Raw genomic sequence first — 9,866 nt, forward strand, 5'->3', positions numbered from 1 at the left:
CACTCTTTCTAGGAGGGTCATGGCACACCGGGTTGTCCACCCCCAGCAACAAGTGGTGTCCTGGGGTGCATTAGGAAGAGCATTGCCAGCAGGCCAGGGGATGTGATTCTGCCCCTCTACTGTGCCCTTGTGAGGTACCTCTGGAGTGCTGTGTCCAGTTCTGGGCTCCTCAGCACAAGGGAGACATGGAGCTCCTGGAGAGAGACCAGTGGACAAAGATGATTAAGGGCCTGGAGCATCTCTCTTATGAGGAAAGTCTGAGGGAGCTGAGCCTGTTCAGCCTCGAGCAGAGATGACGGAGAGGCGACCTCATCAATGTCTGAGTATCTGAAGGGGGAGTGTCAAGAGGATGGATCCAGGCTCTCCTCGGTGGCGCCAAGCAATAGGACAAGAGGCAACAGGCACAAACTGATGCACAGGAAATTCCACCTGAATATGAGGAAGAACTTTACCACGTGAGTGATAGAGCACTGAAACAGATTGTCCAGAGAGTTTGGGGAGTCTCCTTCACTGGAGAAATTCAAGAATTGTCTGGACACAATTCTGTGCCATGTCTTGCATGACCCTGCTTGAGAAGGGAGGTTGGACCAGATGACCCAATGTCCCTTCCCTTCCCTTACCCATTCTGTAATTATGTGAAACCCAAAGTCTCAGTCTTTTGAAAAAGCTTTGTTCTTTGTGAATGATTTAATGCAAATCCCTATTTGAATTGGAAAGGAGAGATTGCAGCCAAAACTATTACTAAAAACTACCACCTGGACTGTGATGCAAACCTAGCCCCATGTTACCTGCAATCCAAATAGGCAACTGTGTGAAGGAAGCAAGCTTAGAAAGAAAAAGTGACTTTTCCACTGATGCTAGGAGCAAAGCCTTGCCCCCAGACTTCCAAGACAACAGCTGTAAAAAAACCTGCTGATCGTTACCTGGCCAAAAACCACCTTGATTTTCTGCCAAATTTGAAGCTAGAATGGGTATGTCTGAGGCAACACACAATCTGTATGTTTTACAGCAGTACAACTTAGTATGTGGCATCTGATATTAGTAATGTGTATGTTTCCTTGCACAGGGTTAGAATAGTGATTCTCAAGCCCTTCTTCATTAGGCAGGCACTGAAACCTCTACTGCTGTCCAGCTGTTGAGGAGCAACTGAAGTGAGTCAAATACCGTTAAGCAGATAAACACTATAAATCCTCATGTGTGACAACATGATTACATGCATAATCTTTTATTGAAGTGACTTGTTTCTGGATCCCAAACACTGCCATGATGGCAAACCCTTGTGCTCTTCTTGTTCTTTATTTTAGGTAGCCATCACTTGTCCACCAGACAAGGAGAGGGCTCTTTGTGCTAGGCAATGTGCTAATTTTCTATAAGCCTACTTAAGAAGCTTAAAAAACATTTCTAAAGATATATATACTCTGACTTCTCAGTGGCACAGGTTTCCCAGAAATGTGGTGGACTCTTCTTCCTTCGAGATCTTCAAAAGCTCTCTGGATATGGACCTGGAAACCTGCTGTAGAGAACTCTGTTTGAGTATCAAGCTTGGACCTCCAGAGGTTTGTTCCAACCTTAACCATTCTGTGATTCTGTAAAACTTTCTGAGAAAAGAAATTAAGTTTGTCCTTCCTAAGAAGCATGATAGATAGAAGCAAGACATACAAGAAGGCAAGGCAGAAGAAAGGTGAAGGAAGTGATTTCATTTATCTTGTGTTTACAGAACAGAAACATAATGATTCATTTAGGGTGGTTATACAACACCCAAGCAATTCTAAGATGTGAACTTGGATTTCTTGAAATGTCATGACAGAGATCAGTCTGATTCTGTTTTCCTGAGCTGGAGATTTTGTTTTCTGTCAAAGCAGAAGTTTTACCATCCAACTTGCAGTTTTGGTCTCCTACCAAATTAATCTCTGCCTATGTGTATTGGTTTTGCACGGCCTGGTTTTTGGTAGCAGGGGGCCACAGAGGTGGCTTCTGTGAGAAGCTGCTGGAAGCTTCCACCATGTCCAGCAGAGCCAATCTCTGACGGCTTTGAAGATGGACAAGCTGCTGGCCAAAGCTGGGCCAATTAGAGAGATTGGTAACACCTCTGTGATAATGCATTTAAGAAGAAAATCAAAACAAAGTGCACAAGAGGAAGAGGTGAGAACATGTGAGGGAAACAAGGTCAGAGGAGAAGGAGGGGGAGGAGGTGCTCCAGGTGCTGGAGCCGAGATTCTTCTGTGGGCTGTGGTGAAGACCATGGTGAAGCAGCTGGGCCCCTGCAGCCCATGGGGATCCACAGGGAATGCAGAGATCCATCCACAGCCTGTGGGGGAGGTGCCTGTGCTGGAGAGGGTGGATGCCTGGAGGGGGCTGTGATCCAGTGGAAGACCCCGTGGAGAGAGGGGGGGCCCGCCTCCCGGCGTTTGGAGCCACACTGGAGAAGTTCACAGAGAACTGTCTCCTGTGGGAGGGACTCCATGACGCAGCAGGGGAAGGATTTCTCTCCCTGCACAGCGGAAGAAAACCTTGGGTGACAAACTGACCAAACCCCCCTGCCCTGTACCCTATGCTGTCAGTGGGAAGGAGAGAGGGGCTGGGGGAAAAAGGTGTTTTAAGGGCTTATTTTACTTCTCATTATCCTCCTCTGACCCTGTTAGCAATAAATTCACTTTGCAACTTTAAGTTGAGCCTGTTTTGCCCTTGGGGTGGTTTCTCCTGGTCCTTATTTCAACTTACGAACACTTTGTTAATTTTTTCCTCTCCTCTGCCCAGCTGTGGCAGGGGAGGATGAACAAGTGGCTTTTGTGAGTGCATGGCATTGGGCCAGTGTGAAACCATGACACTATGGGACCAAGAAAATATTTGACCTTACAAGATACTGGACTCTTAACCAGCCACTGAAACTGAAACTGAATTCAGCAGTGCTGTGAATGTTAATGGATGGGGAAAGGCCCTTAACTGTGTCTTCACAGAACCATACTCAGTGATTAAAACCAAATAACTAATTAATAATTAAAATCAAATAACGTTGAGATCTTAATTTTTCATTCCTTCTGCTGCAATTGTTTTTCTGAATTTGGACATTAAGTGAATGATTCATGTGAAGTAGTAATTTGTTTTACAGGAGGTGAAGAATAATAAGGAGACCAACAGTAGCTGAAGGAATTAGAACTGGAATCTGGAAACCATGAAATGTGGTGTTTGTATAAACCTGATGGGTACAGATCCTTTAATCAGAAGTAGAGCATGAAGTATTCTGTTGGAAGCAGACACAAGGAAGCTGTGTTTAAAACTACGTTTGAATGCTCCTGAAAATTTTTCCCTGAAGCAGATTTGAAAAGGAAGAGGAGGGAATGACAAGTGATTCCATATGACTTTTTTTGGAAATTACTTTTTTTTCCAAGATCATCTCTGCTGAAATCAATTTCCCTTAGTGGAGCTGACCCAACTACTGTTCTATATTAAGGAGCCAGGTGTTCTGCTTGGTCTGTTTTGAATAAATGGCAGAGTGTATCTAAAAGACAATTTTTAATTTCTACTTTGTCATATTTATTCGGCCTGTTCCTGTTTTAAATTGATGACTTGGCCTATCTAGAATAAAAAGGTCTATGCTAAACACTCTTATGTCTTGTTTGCTTTAATTAGAATTTTAACGTGATGTTATCTTCCAAGTAAAAGTTGATGTTTATAGCATTTGAAATATAGTCATGAACAAGAAAAGGACAGACTCTTCTTGGTCAAAGAAACTAGTCAGGATTTCTTAAATGGTTTTACAGTATGAAGTGCAGTTTCTAAAAAATAACATTGTATCAGGAAGTTTTCCATTTGTCTCAGATATGACATATTAATATTTCACATAAGGTCAACCCAAGTGGCTTTGAAATATTTTGTTTTGTTCAAACAATGCCTAATATTTCTGCCCTATTAAGTAAATTAAGTTGGATTTCCCTACTGTGGCAAGCTGCTGCCTGGGAATATTGTTCTGTTCAGCTCTCATGATGCAGTGTTGTCCTGCCCCAGCTAACAGCCTACTGCTGTCTGACTGCAGACTTCATGGGAGATGTAATCTGGCCCATAAGGTCCTTTGGGAAAACACATTAAGCTACAATTCATGTGGTCAATGATACAACAGGTCTACCTCATGAGCCTCTGCATGAGTCTCTTGTGTAAGTGTCCAAATAAGAATAGGATGAGGTAAATATTTTCAGCTTTTGCAGAACCTCTGTACTTCTACAGCAACGTGTACACTGACATGGGCTTGCTTTCACTTTTGCAAGATATTTCTGAAAGACATTTGGAAGACATCCATGGACTTCTCTGAACAAAGAAAACAGGTGTGTTACCACCCCTGCATGTAAACACCAACTGTATTTTTTGGTGGTTCAGACAAGGAGTAAATATTTGCTGTGATGGGTTGACACCTGCTTCTCCATGGTCTTCACCCAGGGTAGCCTCTTCTCCACTACCTGGACCACCCCCTCCTTCTCCTTCTGCACTGACCTTGGTGTCTGCAGGGCTGTTGCTGTCACATATTTCTCACTCACCTCTCTCAAAACTGGTATGAGTTGTTTTTTACCCTTTCTTACATATATTTTTCCAGAGGCACTACCAGCTGGGCTGATGGACTGCTTACCTCTGGCCAGTGGGGGTGCCATTTTAGCACTGGCTGGAACAATCCATGTTGGGCATGGGGCAGTCCCTGACCTCTCCTCATGGAAACCACCCCTGAATCCCCTGCTGCCAACTCTTGGCAACACTTTACCATAGCTCATTTGATAGAGAGGCTCTTCCTTTTTTTGTGTTGGCTGTAGCAGTGAAGACCCATAATCCTCCTTGAGCACAAAATCCCTTGACTGCACATGAGAATTTCTCTTTAGACCCAAAGGATGCTTGTCTCCTACACCTCAGGTCATACCTTCTTTGCTCCCCATGTAAAAGTGCCAGAGCTCTTGCTGGGACTCCCTGGTTCTCCATGTCATGACCCATGTTGTGTGTCCAAGCCCTACAGCTGTGACTAGCACCATGCATTGTTTTGTCCCAAGTGGCAGCAGTGACAAGGTGCATGAGCTGTGTTTTGGGTGGCACACACAGATTAGATAGCATGGTTTTGAGACACTGTAAGGATGAAGGAATTCAATGAGTGCTAAGGTTTTTGAGGTTGAGAAGACAGATTCAGAAACAGTGTGAGAGAAGGTATTTCCCAGGGCATTGCAACAGTCTGACAATGAGCTCTCACATCTTGAAATAAGGATGCCTTCTACTGCTCCTGTGGTTCATGCTTTTTAGGAAACCATTCAGCCCTGGTTTCTGGACAAGTTTTGTGTAAGAAAGAGTGGAGCTCGTTCAGTGGGATGACATGGATAAGCTCACTGCTACCTGCCCATTCCCACAGCACTTGAAGTCTAACAGTACTGCACTGGGATGCAGAGCACTGGCTCTGGGCAACTGAAAGGGAGACTCCCTTGTGAGAGCAAATCTACTGTGGAATGATTACAGCAGTGGGCAAGGCAAAAGCCACGAATATCATCCATCTGGATTTCTGTATGGCCTTTGACATGGTTTTCCACAACACCCTTCTCCCTAAATTGAGGAGATACAGATTTGATGGGTAGCCTATTTAATGGATAATGAATTGGTTAGATTGTTGCATCCAGAGGTCAGTGGCTCAGTGGATGGAGATCGGTGATAAGTGGGGTCCCTGAGGGGTTTGTATTGGGAATAGTGTTGTTTAACGTCTTCATCAATGACACAGGGTCAAGTGCACTCTCAGCAAATTTGCAGATGACATCAAGCTGAGTGGTGCAGTTGACATTCCTGGGGACAGGATGCCATCCAGAGGGACCCGGAGAAGCTCAAGGAGTTAGCCCATGGGAATCTCTTGAGATTTATCAAGGCCAAGTGTAAGGTGCTGCAAACCTGGGTTGGGGCAACCCCAGACATAAATACAGACTGGGAGAAGAACTCATTGAGAACAGCTCTGCAAAAAAGGACATGGGTGTGCTGATGAGTGAAAAGCTGGACCTGACTTGACGATGTGCACCTTCGGCCCAGAAAGTCAATTGTATCAAAGAGGAGTGGCCAGCAGGTTGAGTTATTCTGCCTCTCTGATCCACTGTGATGAGACCCATCTGAAGTGCTTGTCCAACTCTGGGGTCCTTAGCACAGGAAAGGCATGAACCTGTTAGAGCAGGTCCAGAGCAGAGCCACCAAGAGGATTGAGGCCTGGAGCACCTCTCCTACGAAGAGAGACTGAGACAACTCATGTTGTCCAACCAGGGGAAGAGACAGCTCCAGGGAGACCACGTTGCAGGCTGTCAGTTACTAAAAGGGGCCTACAAGTAATACGGGGACAAAACCTTTATCAGAATCTGTTGTGATAGGATGAGGGGTGACAGTTTTAAACTGAAAGAGGGTCAATTTAGATTAGATCTAATAATTTTTTATGATCAGGATGATAAAACACTGGCACAGGTTGTCTAGAGAGCTAGTAGATACCCCATCCCTGGAAACATTCAAGGTCAGGTTGGTCAGACCCCTAGATCTAGCTGAAAATGTCCCTCCTGACTGTAGGAGTGTTGGACTTTGTGATCTGTGGAGGTCCATTCCAACACAAACAATTCTGTGATTCTATGATTTATCTGTCTACCTGTACGTGCATGCAGACAATGCACTGGCAAAATCAAAGATGTATTAAATGAGGTTGTTTTCAGGTAATGTGCTTTCTTGATATTATGTCATAGTAAATCAAAGGGCCTGGATTTGTTGAGATCATGGATGCCAGCATGCATAAAAAAGATTGGGTGGTGGCTGGATTATATCACCAAATCCTAGTTAACATTTCTGAAAGATGGGTGGGCACCAACACTCTTAATAAAGCAAACACTGGGAAGTGAGAGGTGATTTCTTACCTTGGCTTACTCAGTTGATATCTCTGGTGAATTTAGGTCATGCGATTTACTTCATTGTGTTTATCACTCCCCTGATTTCCCATCTGTTTGTGTTTCTTTTTTAACACTTATTTCAGTCATTGTCTGTGCTATGATGGAGACTGAACTTCAGAACAGAAAAATTATTTGTAAGGAATGGGAAAGTGTTATATTTCTTAAAAAGTGTATTTAATAATTCCTAATACTAGTTCAGAGCTGTTCACTTTCACATACTGTCTTAGAAGCTAGTTGCCATGAATTAGCTACCACAAAGCAGAAATTCACTTTGCACTGCTGTTATGCAAAACTGTAGGTTATCATTTATTAAGAGAAAATAAATTCAAGTCTATATGAGTGAAACCCATCTCAGTAGCCTTTGGATCCCTGTAACAGAAACATAAAACACAGAGAGCTTTGGTGCCTCCATTACCAGAAGTCAAAATAATGACCATTTAGTGAGCTTCTATCATATTACAGGAAAACACCCCATGGTAACTTGAACCCCCACAGTCATTAAAACAAAATTCCTTGAAATATTAGTCCATTTTTATTGTTTATGTGTTGACTTAACTCAGATTAGAAGGTCAGACTGTCCAGATTGCTTTTCAGTTCTGTCTTAGTGAAAGATAAATAGTTTAATTTTCTCACTAATATTTTCAGTTGCATGACCTGATGGAATAGCAGCAGGCTGTCCAACCCTCTCCTTAGCATTGCCTCTATGTTATACGAGTTTCCTGGTCATTTCCTGGTGAGCATTTACTATGTCACTTAAGTCTCTTGTCTTTTCAGTTTCTCAGGCATAGTCTTTTTTAAATGCAGGATGGTCATAATTTTTTGGCTAAATGGTGGGTGATAGTGGATCTTTCCCATCCCCCAGTTACAACAGTGATACCAGGAATGCTAGGCTGTGTTTAGGGACTGTCATTTCAGCTGTAAATACCTTCTGCAAGTCAGGCAGTTTAAAGACCACTGGGATAAAGAAAAAGATCTTGGATTTCTAATGTGTTGTAGTGAAAAACCTTTAGGGGTTTTTTTTGTATCTATCTGAGGCATTTCTGTATTGCTTCTTTCTGCTATGTACAATATACATGTCACAGACAAACTGCATGTATTAATATTACAGAAGCAGGCCTTTTAGTTATACACAGCCATAAAACACAGGCATGGTTGCAGAGATTTAATTTCTGATATAAATAACACACACTAGAGAGTTTGGCTAAAGACATGTTAATTTCTTAGCAATAACAATCCCCTTGAAGATACGGCCTCTGCAGAAAATGTAAGGTAAAAAGCCTGTCCTATGTCTTGTCATTTATGTGAATATAACAAAGCCTTTTTCTTTTTTTGATCTTCTATATGCAGTGTTTTTCTTCAGGGCTTGCTAGGTTCTTTGGACAGGTATCAGTTTTACTGGCACTTACTACTCCAGCTGCAGACCAGTGTTTTGTAGGGCTACCTACAGCCACTACACAGAATGTTTGGGGTTTCTAGGTCTTATGTGTGTGCAAAATTGCATTGCATATTTCAAGGTATCTCTTCTCCTCTATGCTTCTTTGATGGCAAAGGATGAGTTAAAAAAAGAACAGCTGAAAAGTGGAAGAATAAAATACAAAACCATCTTTTCTCACCTAGAAAAATGTTTGTGAGAAAGAAGAGATTTATTTCTAGGCTGAAATGACGTTCACACCATGTTTGCTTGGAAACATCTTGCTCTTTCAATGGCATGCTTTGGTTGGTAAACAACCATTAAAATTCTGAGCAGATCTGCATAGCTTGCAGGAAAACCTCTCAAAACAGCTGCAGCCTCCTTTCAACAGATGGGAATTAATAATAGCCTTTGTTCTCCAGGCTCTTCCATTTTTACCCACAAAATGGGTTGAAAGTTGCTTTTCCTAGACCACTGGTGCCCACAGGAGTGTGACCACTCCTGTAGTGGGAGCTGTAGGTTGTGAATGAGCACGGGAGGTTGTGCGTGGCACCAACCTCTCTTTCCCCTCCCCCTTGCTGGCCCCTGCAGATAAAGGAGCCGAATCCAGCTGATATAGTGAGATATAGGTCTGGTTTCACACCTCCTCTCATCTCCTCTCGGTGCAGGGAACCCATTGAGAGTGTTTCTGGTGCCTGCTGTGTCTCCAGGAGATGTGTGTTTGGGACTAAGGGTACAGCTTGATGAGTGGCAGAAATGCCACAACAGGCTTGGGGATTTCCAGCAAAGGATGATAGTGCATCACTAGCACGGATAAAAGGCTCATCTATGCTGGCAGAGAGAAGCTGACAAGTGGTGAGAGACATTCCTGAGCCCTGGGAAGGGAGTCAACCCCTGGCATCTGTATGTGCCTGCATTGATGAGGGGTGTGGGCCTGTGCCAGTGGGTGAGTGTAACTTGGCTTCTCTGTATTGACCCAGAATGTATTGTTTTGACCGCCAGAGTTACAAATTTCTGCTAAAACGTCTGGCCAGGCCCTTTACCCTATGCTTGTTATCTGGAACTTTTTTATTTTATTGTGGAAGAATTGCCAGGTATGTCTCTTACTTCCCAAAAATCCTTTTCATAAGGCCTAGACGCCTAGAGGCCAAAGCCTCTAACACCTGGAGTCACCCACAGCCACCCCTGCTGCCGGCATCCCACCACATACCCTTGCGCCCTGGACTTTTGTCCTTACGCTTCCCATGGCTTGGGACCCGAGCGCCGTAGAAGCCGCCAGCCCCTCTGAGTTGCCTCCAGGCAGCGCTGCCCCTCGAGACCACACGGCATCGAAGACAAGAGAGAAGTATATGAGATGCAGAGACAAAATGTTCTTGGCTCCCCGAGGAAATGAGAACCTGCCAAAAATCCCTGGGAGATCACAGCATGCTGCAAAATCTTCCCTTCCAGTGGCACTTTCCCACCCTCCCTCCGTGTACGAGAGGATAAACACGCACGGCTCGGAGAAGGCTGGGGCGAGATGAAGCCTC

The 9,866-nt window shown here is 43.9% G+C and overlaps 1 long non-coding RNA gene across 1 annotated transcript; it reads left to right on the forward strand.

Annotated features, from left to right (window-relative positions):
- The first annotated feature begins 374 nt into the window (after nucleotides 1-374).
- On the forward strand, nucleotides 375-3,601 carry LOC108448202. The gene is made up of 2 exons (XR_001864008.1): nucleotides 375-1,556; nucleotides 3,110-3,601. It is a non-coding gene; the product is annotated as an uncharacterized LOC108448202 (long non-coding RNA).
- The last annotated feature ends 6,265 nt before the right edge of the window (nucleotides 3,602-9,866 follow it).

Source organism: Corvus brachyrhynchos, unplaced genomic scaffold (genome assembly GCF_000691975.1).
Source record: "Corvus brachyrhynchos isolate BGI_N302 unplaced genomic scaffold, ASM69197v1 scaffold37, whole genome shotgun sequence".
NCBI lineage: Eukaryota > Metazoa > Chordata > Aves > Passeriformes > Corvidae > Corvus > Corvus brachyrhynchos.